The sequence below is a fragment of the Salvelinus alpinus genome, chromosome 6, assembly GCF_045679555.1.
Source record: "Salvelinus alpinus chromosome 6, SLU_Salpinus.1, whole genome shotgun sequence".
Taxonomy (NCBI): domain Eukaryota; kingdom Metazoa; phylum Chordata; class Actinopteri; order Salmoniformes; family Salmonidae; genus Salvelinus; species Salvelinus alpinus.
The window spans coordinates 9929261-9952825 of record NC_092091.1 but is presented as its reverse complement, the minus strand read 5'-3'; the positions used below and the strand labels follow the sequence as shown (position 1 = coordinate 9952825).

The following is a 23565-nucleotide window of genomic DNA, read 5'->3' as shown; positions in this document are numbered from 1 at the left end:
ATACTAATCTCACTACAACCCCCCTCCAGGTCTCTGATCAATACTAATCTCACTATAACCCCCCCTCCAGGTCTCTGATCAATACTAATCTCACTACAACCCCCCTCCAGGTCTCTGATCAATACTAATCTCACTACAACCCCCCTCCAGGTCTCTGATCAATACTAATCTCCCTACAACCCCCTCCAAGTCTCTGATCAATACTAATCTCACTACAACCCCCCTCCAGGTCTCTGATCAATACTAATCTCACTACAACCCCCTCCCGGTCTCTGATCAATACTAATCTCACTACAACCCCCTCCAGGTCTCTGATCAATACTAATCTCCCTACAACCCCCCTCCAGGTCTCTGATCAATACTAATCTCCCTACAACCCCCCTCCAGGTCTCTGATCAATACTAATCTCACTACAACCCTCCTCCAGGTCTCTGATCAATACTAATCTCACTACAACCCCCCTCCAGGTCTCTGATCAATACTAATCTCACTACAACCCCCCCTCCAGGTCTCTGATCAATACTAATCTCACTACAACCCCCCTCCAGGTCTCTGATCAATACTAATCTCACTATAACCCCCCCCCCTCCAGGTCTCTGATCAATATTAATCTCACTACAACCCCCTCCAGGTCTCTGATCGAATACTAATCTCACTACAACCCCCCCTCCAGGTCTCTGATCAATACTAATCTCACTACAACCCTCCTCCAGGTCTCTGATCAATACTAATCTCACTACAACCCCCCTCCGGGTCTCTGATCAATACTAATCTCACTACAACCCCCCTCCAGGTCTCTGATCAATACTAATCTCACTACAACCCCCCTCCAGGTCTCTGATCAATACTAATCTCACTACAACCCACCTCCAGGTCTCTGATCAATACTAATCTCCCTACAACCCCCTCCAAGTCTCTGATCAATACTAATCTCACTACAACCCCCCTCCAGGTCTCTGATCAATACTAATCTCACTACAACCCCCCTCCAGGTCTCTGATCAATACTAATCTCACTACAACCCCCTCCAGGCCTCTGATCAATACTAATCTCACTACAACCCCCTCCAGGTCTCTGATCAATACTAACCTCACTACAACCCCCTCCAGGTCTCTGATCAATATTAATCTCACTACAACCCTCCTCCAGGTCTCTGATCAATACTAATCTCACTACAACCCCCTCCAGGTCTCTGATCAATACTAATCTCCCTACAACCCCCCTCCAGGTCTCTGATCAATACTAATCTCACTACAACCCTCCTCCAGGTCTCTGATCAATACTAATCTCACTACAACCCCCCTCCAGGTCTCTGATCAATACTAATCTCACTACAACCCCCCCTCCAGGTCTCTGATCAATACTAATCTCACTACAACCCCCCTCCAGGTCTCTGATCAATACTAATCTCACTATAACCCCCCCTCCAGGTCTCTGATCAATACTAATCTCACTACAACCCTCCTCCAGGTCTCTGATTAATACTAATCTCACTACAACCCCCTCCAGGTCTCTGATCAATACTAATCTCACTACAACCCCCCTCCAGGTCTCTGATCAATACTAATCTCACTATAACCCCCCCCCTCCAGGTCTCTGATCAATATTAATCTCACTACAACCCCCTCCAGGTCTCTGATCAATACTAATCTCACTACAACCCCCCCTCCAGGTCTCTGATCAATACTAATCTCACTACAACCCTCCTCCAGGTCTCTGATCAATACTAATCTCACTACAACCCCCCTCCGGGTCTCTGATCAATACTAATCTCACTACAACCCCCCTCCAGGTCTCTGATCAATACTAATCTCACTACAACCCCCCTCCAGGTCTCTGATCAATACTAATCTCACTACAACCCCCTCCAGGTCTCTGATCAATACTAACCTCACTACAACCCCCTCCAGGTCTCTGATCAATATTAATCTCACTACAACCCTCCTCCAGGTCTCTGATCAATACTAATCTCACTACAACCCCCTCCAGGTCTCTGATCAATACTAATCTCACTACAACCCCCTCCAGGTCTCTGATCAATACTAATCTCACTACAACCCCCTCCAGGTCTCTGATCAATACTAATCTCACTACAACCCCCTCCAGGTCTCTGATCAATACTAATCTCACTACAACCCCCCTCCAGGTCTCTGATCAATACTAATCTCACTATAACCCCCCCTCCAGGTCTCTGATCAAAATTAATCTCACTACAACCCCCTCCAGGTCTGTGATCAATACTAATCTCACTACAACCCCCCCCTCCAGGTCTCTGATCAATACTAATCTCACTACAACCCCCCTCCAGGTCTCTGATCAATACTAATCTCACTACAACCCCCTCCAAGTCTCTTATCAATACTAATCTCACTACAACCCCCTCCAGGTCTCTGATCAATACTAATCTCACTACAACCCCCTCCAGGCCTCTGATCAATACTAATCTCACTACAACCCCCTCCAGGTCTCTGATCAATACTAACCTCACTACAACCGCCTCCAGGTCTCTGATCAATATTAATCTCACTACAACCCCCTCCAGGTCTCTGATCAATACTAATCTCACTACAACCCCCTCCAGGTCTCTGATCAATACTAATCTCACTACAACCCCCTCCAGGTCTCTGATCAATACTAATCTCACTACAACCCTCCTCCAGGTCTCTGATCAATACTAATCTCACTACAACCCCCTCCATGTCTCTGATCAATACTAATCTCACTACAACCCCCCTCCAGGTCTCTGATCAATACTAATCTCACTACAACCTCCTCCAATTCTAAATTCTAAATGACTCACTACTGTTAGTGTCTCTGGATAAGAGAGTCTGCTAAATGACTCACTACTGTAAGTGGCTCTGGATAAGAGAGTCTGCTAAATGACTCACTACTGTTAGTGGCTCTGGATAAGAGAGTCTGCTAAATGACTCACTACTGTTAATGGCTCTGGATAAGAGAGTCTGCTAAATGACTCACTACTGTAAATGACTCTGGATAAGAGAGTCTGCTAAATGACTCACTACTGTTAGTGTCTCTGGATAAGAGAGTCTGCTAAATGACTCACTACTGTAAATGACTCTGGATAAGAGAGTCTGCTAAATGACTCACTACTGTTAGTGTCTCTGGATAAGAGAGTCTGCTAAATGATTCACTACTGTTAGTGGCTCTGGATAAGAGAGTCTGCTAAATGACTCACTACTGTTAGTGGCTCTGGATAAGAGAGTCTGCTAAATGACTCACTACTGTTAGTGGCTCTGGATAAGAGTGTCTGCTAAATGACTCACTACTGTAAGTAAGTGTCTCTGGATAAGAGAGTCTGCTAAATGACTCACTACTGTAAGTAAGTGTCTCTGGATAAGAGAGTCTGCTAAATGACTCACTACTGTAAGTGGCTCTGGATAAGAGGGTCTGCTAAATGACTCACTACTGTTAGTGGCTCTGGATAAGAGAGTCTGCTAAATGACTCACTACTGTTAGTGGCTCTGGATAAGAGAGTCTGCTAAATGACTCACTACTGTAAGTGGCTCTGGATAAGAGAGTCTGCTAAATGACTCACTACTGTTAGTGGCTCTGGATAAGAGAGTCTGCTAAATGACTCACTACTGTTAGTGGCTCTGGATAAGAGTGTCTGCTAAATGACTCACTACTGTTAGTGGCTCTGGATAAGAGTGTCTGCTAAATGACTCACTACTGTTAGTGGCTCTGGATAAGAGTGTCTGCTAAATGACTCACTACTGTTAGTGGCTCTGGATAATAGAGTCTGCTAAATGACTCACTACTGTTAGTGGCTCTGGATAAGAGTGTCTGCTAAATGACTCACTACTGTTAGTGGCTCTGGATAAGAGTGTCTGCTAAATGACTCACTACTGTTAGTGGCTCTGGATAAGAGAGTCTGCTAAATGACTCACTACTGTTAGTGGCTCTGGATAAGAGTGTCTGCTAAATGACTCACTACTGTAAGTAAGTGTCTCTGGATAAGAGAGTCTGCTAAATGACTCACTACTGTAAGTGGCTCTGGATAAGAGAGTCTGCTAAATGACTCACTACTGTAAGTGGCTCTGGATAAGAGAGTCTGCTAAATGACTCACTACTGTTAGTGGCTCTGGATAAGAGAGTCTGCTAAATGACTCACTACTGTTAGTGGCTCTGGATAAGAGTGTCTGCTAAATGACTCACTACTGTAAGTAAGTGTCTCTGGATAAGAGAGTCTGCTAAATGACTCACTACTGTTAGTGGCTCTGGATAAGAGAGTCTGCTAAATGACTCACTACTGTAAGTGGCTCTGGATAAGAGAGTCTGCTAAATGACTCACTACTGTTAGTGGCTCTGGATAAGAGTGTCTGCTAAATGACTCACTACTGTAAGTGGCTCTGGATAAGATAGTCTGCTAATTGACTCACTACTGTTAGTGGCTCTGGATAAGAGAGTCTGCTAATTGACTCACTACTGTTAGTGGCTCTGGATAAGAGAGTCTGCTAAATGACTCACTACTGTAAGTGGCTCTGGATAAGAGTGTCTGCTAAATGACTCACTACTGTTAGTGGCTCTGGATAAGAGTGTCTGCTAAATGACTCACTACTGTAAGTAAGTGTCTCTGGATAAGAGAGTCTGCTAAATGACTCACTACTGTAAGTGGCTCTGGATAAGAGAGTCTGCTAAATGACTCACTACTGTAAGTGGCTCTGGATAAGAGAGTCTGCTAAATGACTCACTACTGTTAGTGGCTCTGGATAAGAGAGTCTGCTAAATGACTCACTACTGTTAGTGGCTCTGGATAAGAGTGTCTGCTAAATGACTCACTACTGTAAGTAAGTGTCTCTGGATAAGAGAGTCTGCTAAATGACTCACTACTGTTAGTGGCTCTGGATAAGAGAGTCTGCTAAATGACTCACTACTGTAAGTGGCTCTGGATAAGAGAGTCTGCTAAATGACTCACTACTGTTAGTGGCTCTGGATAAGAGTGTCTGCTAAATGACTCACTACTGTAAGTGGCTCTGGATAAGATAGTCTGCTAATTGACTCACTACTGTTAGTGGCTCTGGATAAGAGAGTCTGCTAATTGACTCACTACTGTTAGTGGCTCTGGATAAGAGAGTCTGCTAAATGACTCACTACTGTAAGTGGCTCTGGATAAGAGAGTCTGCTAAATGACTCACTACTGTTAGTGGCTCTGGATAAGAGAGTCTGTTAATTGACTCACTACTGTTAGTGGCTCTGGATAAGAGAGTCTGCTAAATTACTCACTACTGTTAGTGGCTCTGGATAAGAGAGTCTGCTAAATGACTCACTACTGTTAGTGGCTCTGGATAAGATAGTCTGCTAAATGACTCACTACTGTTAGTGGCTCTGGATAAGAGAGTCTGCTAAATGACTCACTACTGTTAGTGGCTCTGGATAAGAGAGTCTGCTAAATGACTCACTACTGTTAGTGGCTCTGGATAAGAGAGTCTGCTAAATGATTCACTACTGTTAGTGTCTCTGGATAAGAGAGTCTGCTAAATGACTCACTACTGTAAGTGGCTCTGGATAAGAGAGTCTGCTAAATGACTCACTACTGTTAGTGGCTCTGGATAAGAGAGTCTGCTAAGGGACTAATAGGTAAATGTGGAACAGTACAGAAATAGCCTGTACAATAGACCTGCTCTAAGACTCTCACACTGAGTTTCCCAACGTCTTTTTTTTCCTGATAGCACGTTATGTATTTTCACTGACCCAAAACAGCAATATGCTTCATTTTATAAATTGTTTTGGGTTGTTGAGAGGAATATCATAGTGCTTTAGCTACGAAGGGAAACCAATCCCAGGTTGATGGCCCCTCTTTCGACTGTACTGTAAAGTTGTCACCTATGCGGTCCAGCCGGTCCAGAGCCACGGTCTCGAAGGCCCGTCTCATCATGGGGTACTCCTCCAGGACCTCGTTAAAGTTGTCCACAGACAGCGAGTACAGACGGCAGTACGTCTCAGCGCGAACACTGGCCGTTCTTCTGCCTCGAGTCAGCAGGCAGATCTCTGCAGGGAACGGAAGAATGATTCAGTTATAGAATAGATTGTCAACAGACCGCTTTTGTTTAGTCCTCCACATGTATGTTAAATATAGAATTATATTTAGGATAAAGGAGAGAAGCACTAACACACCCCGTTGTCATGTAAAAGGGGTAAACAGAATACATTATGAATATTTTTTACCCCACATTTAAATGTTACAAAATGGCTGATATTCTCATTATGAAAGGTCTTCTTTTTTTCATTTTTTTTTCACAGACTGTATTTTTTGGGTTCATTCTATGTACTGTCATGCACCAGAGGACAGAGAGTCATACAAATGATCATTTCATCAACAGAAGATGATAAAACACAAAAAGAGCAGTGTTTTCTGAACTAACTTCACAGATGGAGCACTTAATGCAATTTTAGAGCTTACAGTTTTGTTCTGACCTCATCTGTCCTGCTACAGCCAGATCAGGGAGAAAATAGTGAACAAAATAGATGTATTGTGGGATAAGAACTCTCTCTCTCTCTCTCTCTCTCTCTCTCTCTCTCTCTCTCTCTCTCTCTCTCTCTCTCTCTCTCTCTCTCTCTCTCTCTCTCTCTCTCTCTCTCTCTCTCTCTCTCTCTCTCTCTCTCTGCCTCCATCTCCCTGTCTCCCTCTGTCTCTCTCTGTCTCTCTCTCCCTCTCTCTGTCTCTCTCTCCCTCTCTCTCTCTGTCTCTCTCTCCCTCTCTCTGTCTCCCTCTGTCTCTCTCTGTCTCTCTCTCTCTGTCTCTCTCCCTCTGTCTCTCTCTGTCTCTCTCTCTCCCTCTCTCTGTCTCCCTCTGTCTCTCTCTCTCCCTCTCTCTCGTTCAACGTATGTATTATGTTTGCGGTTAACTTTGTGTTGAATGTATTACTCCTTACAGTATTTTACCCACCACGAATGATGATCAGTATTTATCCATCCTTCCTACCTCCAAAGTAGGACCCGTCAGACAGCTTGGTCTCCTTGGTGCCCTTGGCGATGACGCAGACCACCCCGTGTTGGATGAAGTACATCTTTCTGCCGACGGTCCCCTCCATAACCACATTATCCATAGGCTGGAACACCTCAAAACGCAGCTTGGTCAGCATTGACGTCACAAAGTTGGGGTCGGCGTTGGCGAACAGAGGCATCGAGGCAACCAGCTTACGACAGTTGAAGTTGACAATCTCCTGCAAAGACAGAACATATGTAATATAATAGAAAAACTCAATTCTAAGTACATGAACACTAATATTTTGTGCCCTAAAGGGAAAAATCAAGTAAAACATTTTTTTTTCATAATAGAAAAAGATTCCAGACACTGCCTCCAGCAAGATACTTAGTGATATCATGATATGCATGTGGCTTATAAAGGCTGTGTTTCAGAGGATCAAAACCGTAATGTATCTTGTAAATTGGTAAATTTGGTAAAAAATGGGTAAATTGTGACTGACTGATGATCTACTCATAAATAATGAGTCATTACTGAGTCTGGACTGAATAATGAGTCTGGACTGAACCGTTACATGTGGACTGAAACGTTAAATTGGAGAGGTTCTCCAATGGTTATTTAGTGCCCTACCCTATGGGCCCTGGTCAAAAGTAGTGCACTATATAGGGAATAGGGTGCTGTGGGCCCTGTTCAGAAGTAGTACACTACTTTTTCGACCAGAGCTCAGAGCCCTGTGGGCCCTGTTCAGAAGTAGTGTACTATAAAGGGAACATTGTGTCATTTGGTGACGCAGTCACTGATGGAGATTGAAACACGATTGAACCAGAATCAGGGACAGTCATTACTACTATAGTGACAACGGGTCTGATGTCACGTGGAGATTGAAACACGATTCAACCAGAACCAGGAACAGTCATTACTACTATAGTGACAACGGGTCTGATGTCACGTGGAGATTGAAACACGATTGAACCAGAATCAGGAACAGTCATTACTACTATAGTGACAACGGGTTTGATGTCACGTGGAGATCACACAGAGACACACACTGACCTCTCTGAGCGGTTCGTTCAGCTCCCCCAGAATGCTCTCCTCGTCAAACATCTTGCCCTGGAAGCGATGTTCGTAGTAGTCATGGACCCGCTGCCGCATGCCGGCAGGAAGCTTGTGGAAAGACATGTACTGCTCCACCTGTTTATACTGTAGACACAACGATAATTGATTAGTTGATTTATTGATTTATTGATTAATTGAAAGATGTGTACTTCTCCACCTGTTTATACTGTAGAAGACTAAGAGGATGGGGGTGGTGTTGAGGACCACGGTGGAAACAGGACGAACAGAAAGATGTGTACTTCTCCACCTGTTTATACTGTAGAAGACTAAGAGGATGGGGGTGGTGTTGAGGACCACGGTGGAAACAGGACGAACAGAAAGATGTGTACTTCTCCACCTGTTTATACTGTAGAAGACTAAGAGGATGGGGGTGGTGTTGAGGACCACGGTGGAAACAGGACGAACAGAAAGATGTATGTCTCAGCCTACTACTTTTAACTATCAAATAAATTCAACCTGTCAAACCGTTGTCAGATCTGTGTTAAAGCAGGTGATAAACGTGCCATTTGACCACAGGACAGTTCTAGTATTTCCAGGCACATGGAGAAATACTGTCTGTCGTATGCAATGACAATAACCTCCAGCACACCGGGGATGTCGAGGCTCCACAGATTACACACGTTTCCGTCTCAATCTCATCAGGATTATGAACAGTTGTTGTGTATTATATTAGTGTAATATTATCGCTTTGTGTTTTGAGCCTGAGAGTGCATTGTCTGAGTGTTTCAGTGTACCAGAGAGTAGCAATTTATCATTGCTCTCATAGGTTGACAGTTAACTGTCTTTATAAACCTCCTGACAGCTCTATGAGAGATGTCTGAACACCAAGTAATGGAATAGTGATCTCCACAAACTGTCCTCGCTGCAGAAATCATCTCCCCGGAGTAATCACAGTAATACTGTTGTTAGCAGACAGTAGGTAGGTCATCACATGTATTGTTGTCTCTACCTTCTTGCCCTTTTGTGCTGTTGTCTGTGCCCGATAACGTTCGTACCATGTTTGGTGCTGCTACCATGTTGTGTTGCTACCATGCTGTGTTGTCATGTGTTACTGCCATGCTATGTTATTGTCTTAGGTTTCTCTTTATTATGTAGTGTTGTGTTGTCTCTCTTGTCGTGATGTGTGTTTTGTCCTATATTTTTATTTTTAATCCCAGCCCCCGTCCCCACAAGAGGCCTTTTGCCTTTTGGTAGGCCGTCATTGTAAATAAGAATTTGTTCTTAACTGACTTGCCTAGTTAAATAAAGGTTAAATAAAAAAATATATATATAATTAATACGGTTGTTAGTAGTCAACATGTAGGTCATCACATTAAAACGGTTGTTAGCAGTCAACATGTAGGTCATCACATTAATATGGTTGTGTAGCAGTCAGCATGTAGGTCATCACATTAATACGGTTGTTAGCAGTCAACATGTAGGTCATCACATTAATACGGTTGTGTAGCAGTCAGCATGTAGGTCATCACATTAATACGGTTGTTAGCAGTCAACATGTAGGTCTCTCTCTGTTTCTCTCTCTCTCTCTTTTCTCTCTCTGTTTCTCTCTGTTTTTCTCTCTCTCTCTGTTTCTCTCTCTCTCTCTTTCTCTCTCTGTTCTCTCTCTCTCTCTGTTTCTCTTTCTCTCTCTGTTTCTCTCTCTCTCTGTTTCTCTCTCTCTCTCTGTTTCTCTCTCTCTCTCTGTTTCTCTCTCTCTCTCTCTCTCTTTCTCTCTCTGTTTCTCTCTCTCTCTCTGTTTCTCTCTCTCTCTGTGTGTCTCTCTCTCTCTCTTTCTCTCTCTGTTTCTCTCTCTCTCTCTGTTTCTCTCTCTCTCTGTGTGTCTCTCTCTCTCTGTTTCTCTCTCTCTCTGTTTCTCTCTCTCTCTCTCTCTCTGTTTCTCTCTCTCTCTTTTCTCTCTCTGTGTTTCTCTCTCTCTCTCCTGATCCCTAGGAGGTCCATTCCTCTTGAAGTTAAACTTTTAATTGAATTTCTTGGAATGCAAGCTTCATAATTCATCTTCTTGAACTTTTACGACTTTTTCAGCGTGCACTCTTTCCCTATTATATTTCATAGACCCTCTGTTATGGACCATTTCCTGACTGCAGGCTATATGCTGTGCACCCACTGAATCGTTCCAGAGCAACCAACAGCTATCTGAAAAGCCCTTCTCTCTGCACGTACCGTATGACCAATCCCAAATCAACCAGTAGCTTCAAAACACCGAGGCACTTGTGTAGATCTGAGAGGATTGGATTGGTGTAATTAATATGACGGTAGCTCCATATTGTCCTCTGAGAAAAGCAATGAGTAAAATTGGAATTGGGATTTCAGTTTACAACCCTGGCCCCCAGGCTCTCACTACCGAGAAGGCAAGGACAGACCTTTGGACTCAGTCTAGTACAGATGCCGTATCTTAATTTGACCCTGCTTCTCACAGTAGGAACATAATCCTGCAGCAACAGGAAATGTGAATTATTATGTGTAATAGAATTCATCTACATTTTTATAGGGTTTGATACATTTTCATTATGGCAAATCAAGTCTGACATTTTTAAGTGGAAATTACAAACTTCAGAAGCCTTTTAAAACCTTGAATACAATACAATTTGGAAAATTGTCTGCTATAACAGAGATAGCAGATCTTAATTCACTCACCTTCTCCTGGTACTGCCGTCGGGAAGAGTCCAGTGACTGGATGAGAGCGGTTGCATGGCCTACAAACATGGCGTAGCAGGTGGCACCCACGATCATGCTGAGTATGGTGAGCCACACATCCGCCAGGCCGACAGGAGGGTACATACCGTACCCGATACACAGCATGTGACTCATAGCCTTGAACAGGGCATAGGAGTACTGCTGGCCCCACGTGTCATTCTGTAGGAAGGAGAGGAGAGAAGGGGAATGGGAGATGAGAAGAAGAGTGAGAGAAGAGAAGGAAAGATGTTGCCAATTAACTACGTTCCAGGAGGAGCAAAAGGCCAACGTAATAAATATTACTTTTGAAACATTGGACTTCTGGAACACTGCAGTTCTGGAACACAGGACGTTTGGAACACTGGATGTTTGGAACACTGGACTTCTAGAACACTGGACATTTGGAACACTGGATGTTTGGAACACTGGACTTCTGGAACACTGGAAATTTGGAACACTGGACTTTAGGAACATTGGACGTTTGGAACACTGGACATTCGGAACACTGGACTTCTGGAACACTGGACATTTGGAACACTGGATGTTTGGAACACTGGACTTTAGGAACATTGGACGTTTGGAACACTGGACATTTGGAACACTGGACTTCTGGAACACTGGACATTTGGAACACTGGACGTTTGGAACACTGGAGATTTGGAACACTGGACTTCTGGAACACTGGACATTTGGAACACTGGACTTCTGGAACACTGGATGTTTGGAACACTGGACATTTGGAACACAGGACTTCTGGAACACTGGACTTCTGGAACACTGGTCATTTGGAACACTGGACCTCTGGAACACTGGATGTTTGGAACACTGGATGTTTGGAACACTGGAAATTTGGAACACTAGACTTTAGGAACATTGGACGTTTGGGACACTAAACATTTGGGACACTAGACTTCTGGAACACTGGAAATTTGGAACACTGGACATTTGGAACACTGGACTTCTGGAACACTGGATGTTTGGAACACTGGACATTTGGAACACTGGAGTTCTGGAACACTGGATGTTTGGAACACTGGATGTTTGGAACACTGGACATTTGGAACACTGGACTTCTGGAACACTGGATGTTTGGAACACTGGACATTTGGAACACAGGACTTCTGGAACACTGGACATTTGGAACACTGGACTACTGGAACACTGGACTTCTGGAACACTGGACATTTGGAACACTGGACTTCTGGAACACTGGATGTTTGGAACACTGGATGTTTGGAACACTGGAAATTTGGAACACTAGACTTTAGGAACATTGGACGTTTGGGACACTAAACATTTGGGACACTGGACTTCTGGAACACTGGAAATTTGGAACACTGGACTTCTGGAACACTGGACATTTGGAACACTGGATGTTTGGAACACTGGACATTTGGAACACTGGACTTCTGGAACACTGGATGTTTGGAACACTGGACTTCTGTAACACTGGACATTTGGAACACTGGACATTTGGAACACTGGACTTCTGTAACACTGGACATTTGGAACACTGGACTTCTGGAACACTGGTCATTTGGAACACTGGATTTCTGGAACACTGATGTTTGGAACAATGGACTTCTGGAACACTGTACATTTGGAACACTGGAGTTCTGGAACACTGGACGTTTGGAACACTGGACTTCTGGAACACTGGACATTTGGAACATTGGACTTCTGGAACACTGGACATTTGGAACACTGGACTTCTGGAACACTGGACATTTGGAACACTGGACTTCTGGAACACTGGACATTTGGAACACTGGACTTCTGGAACACTGACATTTGGAACACTGGACTTCTGGAACACTGATGTTTGGAACACTGGACTTCTGGAACACTAGACATTTGGAACACTGGACTTCTGGAACACTGACATTTGGAACACTGGACTTCTGGAACACTGGACATTTGGAACACAGGACATCTGGAACACTGGATGTTTGGAACAGTGATCATCATCTTGATGACCCAGCAGTCAGAGGGGAAGTCCTGTAGCATGGGGACCAGGAACTGGTGTGTGTGTATGTGTGTGTGTGTGTGCGTGCGTGCGTGTGTGTATACTCACCACCATCTTGTTCCAGGTGACCCAGCAGTCAGAGGGGAACTCCTGTAGCATGGGGACCAGGAACTGGTGTGTGTGTATGTGTGTGTGTGTGTGCGTGCGTGCGTGTGTGTATACTCACCACCATCTTGTTCCAGGTGACCCAGCAGTCAGAGGGGAACTCCTGCAGCATGGGAACCAGGAACTGGTGTGTGTGTATGTTTGTGTGTGTATGTGTGTGCGTGCGTGCGTGCGTACTCACCACCATCTTGTTCCTGGTGACCCAGCAGTCAGAGGGGAACTCCTGCAGCATGGGAACCAGGAACTGGTGTGTGTGTGTGTGTATGTGTGTGTGTGTGTACTCACCACCATCTTGTTCCTGGTGACCCAGCAGTCAGAGGGGAACTCCTGCAGCATGGGAACCAGGAACTGGTGTGTGTGTGTGTGTGTGTGTGTGTGTGTGTGTGTGTGTGTGTGTGTGTGTGTGTGTGTGTGTGTGTGTGTGTGTGTGTGTGTGTGTGTGTGTGTGTGTGTGTGTGTGTGTGTGTGTGTGTGTGTGTGTGTGTGTGTGTGTGTGTGTGTGTGTACTCACCACCATCTTGTTCCTGGTGACCCAGCAGTCAGAGGGGAACTCCTGCAACATGGGAACCAGGAACTGGTGTGTGTGTGTGTGTGTGTGTACTCACCACCATCTTGTTCCTGGTGACCCAGCAGTCAGAGGGGAACTCTTGCAGCATGGGAACCAGGAACTGCAGACATCCATCCCAGTGGCACAGCAGCAGCATCATAGCAATCAGGTTCACAATCCTCACCATGGCACTGGCCAGGTCATAGGTCATATGGAAAATCTAGGAGATTAGAATGAGTTAAACACTTAATTGTCCTCCACGCAATGTGGAATAACAAACATTAACAGGACCTGCAGCTAGTTAAGTAACTAGACATGTACTGTATTATTTTTGCCAGTGTAAACACTACTAAACACTAAACGAATGCACAATTTCAGTTTGACAATTGTGCTGCTGCTGCCTCCAATGTAATTAGCTAGTAGTGAGATTAGTAGTGGGATTAGTAGTGGGATTAGTAGTGGGATTAGTAGTGGGTGAGGTAAGGGGTGCAGTAGGTGCTATGTGGCGGTAGTCTGTACTGGTACCCAGTGTATATGACCAAGCTACCGTTACTCATTGTGTATTTATTCCTCGTGTTATTATTTATCCCTAAAAAAATATCTCAGCATCGTTTGGAAGGGCTTTGACTGTTAGTCTCCACCTGTTGTTTACCAAGCATGGGACAAATACAATGTGGTTTGATTTGAGTCCCTCTACCCATAGGCCACATCACATTGTTGTTAATCTGCCCACCACAGACCAGCAGACGGACCAGACAGCACAGCAACACTATTATAACGGATATTTATTTTTACGTAATCATCATCTGGGACTATCGTCACTATGTACTAATGGTCCTGGGGGGGGGGGGGATTATATTCTCTTTACAGTGGTAAAAGATCCCACTGAGAACACTGCTAGCCTATTCTCTGCAGCCAGCAAAGTAGAGTGCCATTATGCATGTCAAATCAACAATGAATGTGGTGGCTCTTTTCAGTGTGTGTGTACATTGGATCTTAGATCCATGTCTAATGGAGTTACGGGATGGAGTTACGGGATGGAGTTACGGGATGGAGTTACGGGATGGAGTTACGGGATGGAGTTAGGGGATGGAGTTACGGGATGGAGTTAGGGGATGGAGTTACGGGATGGAGTTAGGGGATGGAGTTACGGGATGGAGTTACGGGGATGGAGTTACGGGATGGAGTTAGGGGATGGAGTTACGGGATGGAGTTACGGGATGGAGTTACGGGGATGGAGTTACGGGATGGAGTTAGGGGATGGAGTTACGGGATGGAGTTACGGGATGGAGTTACGGGACGGAGTTAGGGGATGGAGTTAGCGGATGGAGTTAGCGGATGGAGTTATGGGATGGAGTTACGGGGATGGAGTTACGGGATGGAGATACGGGATGGAGTTAGGGGATGGAGTTAGCGGATGGAGTTATGGGATGGAGTTACGGGATGGAGTTACGGGATGGATATACGGGGATGGAGTTACGGGGATGGAGTTATGGGATGGAGTTACGGGATGGAGTTAGGGGATGGAGTTACGGGACGGAGTTAGGGGATGGAGTTACGGGATGGAGTTACGGGATGGAGTTAGGGGATGGAGATACGGGATGGAGTTAGGGGATGGAGTTACGGGATGGAGTTACGGGATGGAGTTACGGGATGGAGTTACGGGATGGAGTTACGGGGTGGAGTTAGGGGATGGAGTTACGGGATGGAGTTACGGGATGGAGTTATGGGATGGAGTTACGGGATGGAGTTACGGGATGGAGTTAAGGGATGGAGTTACGGGATGGAGTTACGGGATGGAGTTACGGGATGGAGTTACGGGGTGGAGTTACGGGGATGGAGTTACGGGGATGGAGTTACGGGATGGAGTTACGGGATGGAGTTACGGGATGGAGTTACGGGATGCTTCGTCAATTACACCTCAATTACTGAAGTCAGCACCTTGTGCAAATGCCACACACAGAGAATCTAAACTAAATTATATACTTCATATCTGAACCAGTAATTTGTCATATCTGAACCAGTAACATGTCATATAATTGAAATTGTAAAGCAGCTCATTGAATCTACAGTAGGTCTATGGTTAAGTGTTACTATGACTGGGGTTTATATCATATTATACTGTACAGCCTCTACAATGAATGAGAGAGCAGATCAATGCCTTCTGTCCAGGGTTGGGTCAATTCTATTTCAATTCAGTCCATTCAATTAGTACACTTCAATTTGGAATGTCAGTTTTCTTCCAGAGTTGACTGAGTTGAAATGTAATTGATCCCAATCCTGCCCTCAAGCCTACCTCCTGGAGCCTCGCAAGCCCTACCTCCTGGAGCCTCCCAAGCACTACCTCCTGGAGCCTCCCAAGCCCTACCTCCTGGAGCCTCCCAAGCCCTACCTCCTGGAGCCTCCCAAGCCCTACCTCCTGGAGCCTCCCAAGCCCTACCTCCTGGAGCCTCCCAAACCCTACCTCCTGGTGCCTCCCAAGCCCTACCTCCTGGAGCCTCCCAAGCCCTAACTCCTGGTGCCCCTCAAGCCCTACCTCCTGGAGCCCCTCAAGCCCTACCTCCTGGAGCCTCGCAAACCCCACCTCCTGGAGCCTCTCAAACCCTACCTCCTGGAGCCTCCCAAGCCCTACCTCCTGGTGCCTCTCAAACCCTACCTCCTGGAGCCTCCCAAGCCCTACCTCCTGGTGCCTCTCAAACCCTACCTCCTGGAGCCTCCCAAGCCCTACCTCCTGGAGCCTCCCAAGCCCTACCTCCTGGAGCCTCCCAAGCCCTACCTCCTGGTGCCTCCCAAGCCCTACCTCCTGGAGCCTCCCAAGCCCTACCTTCTGGTGCCTCCCAAGCCCTACCTCCTGGAGCCTCCCAAGCCCTACCTTCTGGTGCCTCCCAAGCCCTACCTTCTGGTGCCTCCCAAGCCCTACCTCCTGGAGCCTCCCAAGCCCTACCTCCTGGTGCCTCCCAAGCCCTACCTCCTGGTGCCTCCCAAGCCCTACCTCCTGGTGCCTCCCAAGCCCTACCTCCTGGAGCCTCCCAAGCCTCCCATTAGAGGGGAAGGACACTGAGTCTTTCACCCTCTTACGAAAGGAAATTCTCCTACCTCCTTACCGCCTATCTCACTACCCCTACCTCCTCATACCTCTCATCTCCCTAGCCCCTCCTACCTCCCTACCTCCCATCTCCCTACCTCCTTACCTCCTATCTCCCTACCCCCTCCTACCTCCATCCCGTAACTCCACCCCGTAACTCCACCCCGTAACTCCATCCTCCTAACTCCATCCCGTAACTCCATCCCGTAACTCCACCCCGTAACTCCATCCTCCTAACTCCATCCCGTAACTCCATCCCGTAACTCCATCCCGTAACTCCATCCCGTAACTCCATCCCGTAACTCCATCCCGTAACTCCATCCCTTACTATGACTGGGGTTTATATCATATTATACTGTACAGCCTCTACAATGAATGAGAGAGCAGATCAATGCCTTCTGTCCAGGGTTGGGTCAATTCTATTTCAATTCAGTCCATTCAATTAGTAAACTTCAATTTGGAATGTCAGTTGAAATGTAATTGATCCCAATCCTGCCCTCAAGCCCTACCTCCTGGAGCCTCGCAAGCCCTACCTCCCAGAGCCTCCCAAGCCCTACCTCCTGGTGCCTCCCACGCCCTACCACCTGGTGCCTCCCACGCCCTACCTCCTGGTGCCTCCCACGCCCTACCTCCTGGTGCCTCCCAAGCCCTACCTCCTGGAGCCTCCCAAGCCCTACCTCCTGGAGCCTCCCAAGCCCTACCTCCTGGTGCCTCCCAAGCCCTACCTCCTGGTGCCTCCCAAGCCCTACCTCCTGGTGCCTCCCAAGCCCTACCTCCTGGTGCCTCCCAAGCCCTACCTCCTGGAGCCTCCCAAGCCCTACCTCCTGGTGCCTCCCAAGCCCTACCTCCTGGTGCCTCCCACGCCCTACCTCCTGGTGCCTCCCACGCCCTACCTCCTGGTGCCTCCCAAGCCTCCCATTAGAGGGGAAGGACACTGAGTCTTTCACCCTCTTACGAAAGGAAATTCTCCTACCTCCTTACCGCCTATCTCACTACCCCTACCTCCTCATACCTCTCATCTCCCTACCCCCTCCTTCCTCCCTACCTCCCATCTCCCTACCTCCTATCTCCCTACCCCCTCCTACCTCCTCCTCCTACCTCCCTACCTCCTTACCCACTAACTCCCTACCCCTTACCTCCTTACCTCCCTACATTCTACCTCACTACATCCTACCTCCCTACCACCTCCAAGTCTCTCTCACCTCTTCCCACTGATGTATATATCTGATGAGCCTAGACAGCCGGAGCAGCCTCAACAAACTCAAGATCTTCGTAAACCGCACGATTCTCAGCGCCCGGGCCGTCTTGTAGAAGTCCGAGTCGATCCTGGTCTCCACGATGAGGAAGATGTAATCTACTGGTATGGACGAGATGAAGTCCACCATAAACCAGCTCTTCAGATACTTGATCTTGATGGTCTGTGGGTCCAGGATGATCTCGGTGTTGTCCTCCTTGACGATGCCCGTCCGGAAGTTGAGGACCAGGTCGATGAGGAACAAGGTGTCTGAGATGACGTTGAAGACGATCCAGGGAGGAGTGTGCTCGTCCTTGAAGAAGGTGATGCCCACAGGGATGATGATGAGGTTCCCCACCATGAGGAACAGCATGATCAGATCCCAGTAGAACCTAGAGAGAACAGACAGCTTTAACAGTAGAACCTAGAGAGAACAGACAGCTTTAACAGTAGAACCTAAAGAGAGGAACAGGGAGGAACCACAGAGAGTTTAAACCTGGGAGAGAACAGGGATGATGATGAGGTTCCCCACCATGAGGAGCAGCATGATAAGATCCCAGTAGAACCTAGAGAGAATAGAGAGCTTTAACAATAGAAGCTGAGAAAGCAAAGGAGAGGAAACACAGAGATTTTAGAACATAAGAGAAGACAAGGAGGAACTACAGAGATCTTAGAACCTGAGAGAGGAACAGGGAGGAACTACAGAGATCTTAGAACCTGAGAGAGGAACTACAGAGATCTTAGAACCTGAGAGAGGAACAGAGAGGAACTACAGAGATCTTAGAACCTAAGAGAGTAACACGTAGGAACTACAGAGATCTTAGAACCTGAGTGAGGAACAGAGAGGAACTACAGAGATCTTAGAACCTAAGAGAGGGACAGGGAAGAACATAATGAATCAGAGAGAGAGTCTAAACATTCTCTATACGCCAACAAAACGTAAGTTGTCAAAAAATGGCTACGTTTAATACTATTCTATTATTCTATTATTTTGTTGGATCATGTTGTACCCCAAAATGAGTTGGTGTTAGAGCTGCTAAGTTCATCAGAACGCATAAGAACACCTCTCCTTTAAAATGTATGTATTCTGGTTGGAACGTGTGTAACCCGAAGGGAGTAGTCCAAAACACAGAGGTGTGTATGTATTTGTGTGGCGTGTGTGTTCATGAGGCTGTGTGCAAGATGTGTGTTTGTTGTGTATTCCAGTCCATTCTTGTGTTTTAATTAACCTGTGATTGATACACCCTCAGCCCAATATGATTCAGAGACAGAGAGAGAGCGAGAGAGAGAGAGAGAGAGAGAGAGCATTCTGAACCTCTGCTATGAGGATGCTTCCACCTCCCTATAGGTTGTACCACAGCGTAAGAGCAGAATATATCTTCTAAATGGGATCTCACTTTCAAATGCTGATGATCACCGGTCATGAAAATATGATTAATTCATTAGTTCATACATTTTGTAAAAAGTTATTTTAATAACCGACGGGGCTAAAATAAACTAAGCTTTAATAGCTGTGATTGGAGATTCAGTTCTACTGAAGAGGACAGCGATGGAATCAGAAATCCTAAATTCAGCACCACATGACAGTGGACAGCGACCGTCAGACTCGCTGTACCAGGTGGTCGTTATCCACTGTCACGTGGTGCTGAACTTCAGAATGCTGATGACGTCTCTGTCCACTTCAATGGTGCTGAATCCCTGAAGATAAATCGTAACTATAGCAACCTGGGATAAACACAGGAATCCCTAACCAAGACTCCCACAAAATCTATGCTAATCTATGCTAATCTATGCTAGACTGTATACTGTATAATAGATACAGTATACAAAATCTATGCTAAACTACTGAAAGAGCTGCTTCCTGTGCTCGGCCCTCCTATGTTGAACATAATAAACGGCTCTCTATCCACCGGATGTGTACCAAACTCACTAAAAGTGGCAGTAATAAAGCCTCTCTTGAAAAAGCCAAACCTTGACCCAGAAAATATAAAAAACTATCGGCCTATATCGAATCTTCCATTCCTCTCAAAAAAAATTGAAAAAGCTGTTGCACAGCAACTCACTGCCTTCCTGAAGACAAACAATGTATACGAAATGCTTCAGTCTGGTTTTAGACCCCATCATAGCACTGAGACTGCACTTGTGAAGGTGGTAAATGACCTTTTAATTAATGGCGTCAGACCGAGGCTCTGCATCTGTCCTCGTGCTCCTAGACCTTAGTGCTGCCTTTGATACCATCGATCACCACATTCTTTTGGAGAGATTGGAAACCCAAATTGGTCTACACGGAAAAGTTCTGGCCTGGTTTAGATCTTATCTGTCGGAAAGATATCAGTTTGTCTCTGTGAATGGTTTGTCCTCTGACAAATCAACTGTACATTTCGGTGTTCCACAAGGTTCCGTTTTGGGACCTCTATTGTTTTCACCATATATTTTACCTCTTGGGGATGTCATTCGAAAACATAATGTTAACTTTCACTGCTATGCGGATGACACACAGCCCCAAAATTGCCCTCGCTAGAAGCCTGTGTTTCAGACATAAGGAAGTGGATGGCTGCAAACTTTCTACTTTTAAACTCGGACAAAACAGAGAGGGTTGTTCTAGGTCCCAAGAAACAAAGAGATCTTCTGTTGAATCTGACAATTAATCTTGATGGTTGTACAGTCGTCTCAAACAAAACTGTGAAGGACCTCGGCGTTACTCTGGACAATGATCTCTCTTTTGACGAACATATCAAGACTGTTTCAAGGACAGCTTTTTTCCATCTACGTAACATTGCAAAAATCAGAAACTTTCTTTCCAAAAATGATGCAGAAAAATGAATCCATGCTTGTTACTTCTAGGTTAGACTACTGCAATGCTCTACTTTCCGGCTACCTGGATAAAGCACTAAATAAACTCCAGTTCGTGCTAAATACGGCTGCTAGAATCCTGACTAGAACCAAGAAATTTTATCATATTACTCCAGTGCTAGCTTCCCTACACTGGCTTCCTGTTAAGGCAAGGGCTGATTTCAAGGTTTTACTGCTAACCTACAAAGCATTACATGGGCTTGCTCCTACCTATCTTTACGATTTGGTCCTGCCGTACATACCTACACGTACGCTACGGTAACAAGACGCAGGCCTCCTAATTGTCCCTAGAATTTCTAAGCAAACAGCTGGAGGCAGGGCTTTCTCCTATAGAGCTCCATTTTTATGGAATGGTCTGCCTACCCATGTGAGAGACGCAGACTCGGTCTCAACCTTTAAGTCTTTACTGAAGACTCATCTCTTCAGTGGGTCATATGATTGAGTGTAGTCTGGCCCAGGAGTGTGAAGGTGAACGGAAATACTCTGGAGCAACGAACCGCCCTTGCTGTCTCTGCCTGGCCGGTTCCCCTCTCTCCACTGGGATTCTCTGCCTCTAACCCTATTACAGGGGCTGAGTCACTGGCTTACTGGTGCTCTTTCATGCCGTCCCTAGGAGGGGTGCTTCACTTGAGTGGGTTGAGTCACTGACGTGATCTTCCTGTCTGGGTTGGCGCCCCCCCTTGGGTTGTGCCGTGGCGGAGATCTTTGTGGGCTATACTCGGCCTTGTCTCAGGATGGTAAGTTGGTGGTTGAAGATATCCTTCTAGTGGTGTGGGGGCTGTGCTTTGGCAAAGTGGGTGGGGTTATATCCTTCCTGTTTGGCCCTGTCCGGGGGTATCATCGGATGGGGCCACAGTGTCTCCTGACCCCTCCTGTCTCAGCCTCCAGTATTTATGCTGCAGTAGTTTATGTGTCGGGGGGCTAGGGTCAGTCTGTTATATCTGGAGTATTTCTTATCCGGTGTCCTGTGTGAATTTAAGTATGCTCTCTCTAATTCTCTCTTTCTCTCTCTCGGAGGACCTGAGCCCTAGTACCATGCCTCAGGACTACCTGGCATGATGACTCCTTGCTGTCCCCAGTCCACCCAGCCGTGCTGCTGCTCCAGTTTCAACTGTTCTGCCTGCGGCTATGGAACCCTGACCTATTCACCGGACGTGCTACCTGTTCCAGACCTGCTGTTTTCAACTCTCTAGAGACCGCAGGAGCGGTAGAGATACTCTTAATGATTGGCTATGAAAAGCCAACTGACATTTACTCCTGAGGTGCTGACTTGCTGCACCCTCGACAACTACTGTGATTATTATTATTTGACCATGCTGGTCATTTATGAACATTTGAACATCTTGGCCATGTACTATTATAATCTCCACCCGGCACAGCCAGAAGAGGACTGGCCACCCCTCATAGCCTGGTTCCTCTCTAGGTTTCTTCCTAGGTTTTGGCCTTTCTAGGGAGTTTTTCCTAGCCACCGTGCTTCTACACCTGCATTGCTTGCTGTTTAGGGTTTTAGGCTGGGTTTCTGTACAGCACTTTGTGATATCAGCTGATGTAAGAAGGGCTATATAAATACATTTGATTTGATTTGATTTAGTAAATCCGCTAAATAATTGAAATAGACTTCTGCAGCGATTCTTTGAACCTACGTCTACACCAAACATCTTTCCACAGTCACCACCAGCAGTCTCTAATCAGATTTGTGCATCTCTTACAAATGAGGTTCAACCATGTGAGCAGTTCACCCTGCACTATCAGATCAAATATAAATAGCACTGTCATGTCTACCTGATAAGCCTCAAAGCAAAGCAATAAAACAAATAAAGGAACCCAGAAAAGCGCAAAAAAAATGGCTCACATTAGTTTAAGAAACAAAGTTCATGAAATCCAGTGGTGGATAAAGTACCTAATTGTCCTACTTGAGTAAAAGTAAAGATACCTTAATAGAAAATGACTCAAGTAAAAGTGAAAGTCACCCAGTAAAATACTACTTGAGTAAAAGTATAAAAGACTTTGGTATTTAAATATACTTAAGTATCAAAGTAAATGGAATTGCAAAAATATACTTAAGTTTCAAAGATAAAAGTATAAATCATTTCAAATTCCTTATATTAAGCAAACCAGACCGCACAATTGTCTTGTTTTTAAAAATGATTTACGGACAGCCAGGGGCACACTCCAACACTCATTTACAAACAAAACATTTATGTTTAGTGAGTCCGCCAGATCAGAGGCAGTAGGGATGACCAGGGATGTTCTCTTGATTTTATTTACATTTTTTTATTTACCTTTATTTAACTAGGCAAGTCAGTTAAGAACAAATTCTTATTTTCAATGAGCCTAGGAACAGTGCCTTGTTCAGGGGCAGAATGACAGATTTTACCTTGTCAGCTCGGGGATTCGATCTTGCAACTTTTCGGTTACTAGTCCAACGCCCTAACCACTAGGTTACCTGCCGCCCCATATGTGCGTGAATTGGAAGATTTTCCTGTCCTGCTACGCATTCAAAATGTATTATGGCTGCAGGTTCACCTGCCTCACATAAAGCCCATTCTGGTGGGAAGCTGCTATAGACCACCAAGTGCTAACAGTCAGTATCTGGACAATATGTGTGAAATGCTTGATATTGTATGTGGGATATCAACAGAGAGGTATATTTTCTGGTTGACCTAAATATTGACTGGCTTTCATCAAGCTGTCCACTGAAGAAAAAGTTTCAAAATGTCACCATTGCCAGCAACCTGGTTCAGGTTATCAGTCAACCTACCAGGGTTTTTACAAACAGCACAGGAATGAAATCATCCACATGTATTGATCACATCTTTACTTACACTACAGAAATCTGCTCTAAAGCAGTATCCAGATCGATCAGATGTAGTGAGCATAATATAGTAGCCATAACTAGGAAAACCAAAGTTCCAAAGGCTGGGCCTAATATAGTGTATAAGAGGTCATACAAGAGGTTTTGTAGTGATTCCTATGCTGT

General features: G+C 45.6%; 1 pseudogene; it reads right to left on the bottom strand.

Annotated features, from left to right (window-relative positions):
- Nucleotides 1–23565, bottom strand: part of LOC139578117 (potassium/sodium hyperpolarization-activated cyclic nucleotide-gated channel 2-like) — a 64110-nt pseudogene that overhangs the window by 15882 nt on the left and 24663 nt on the right.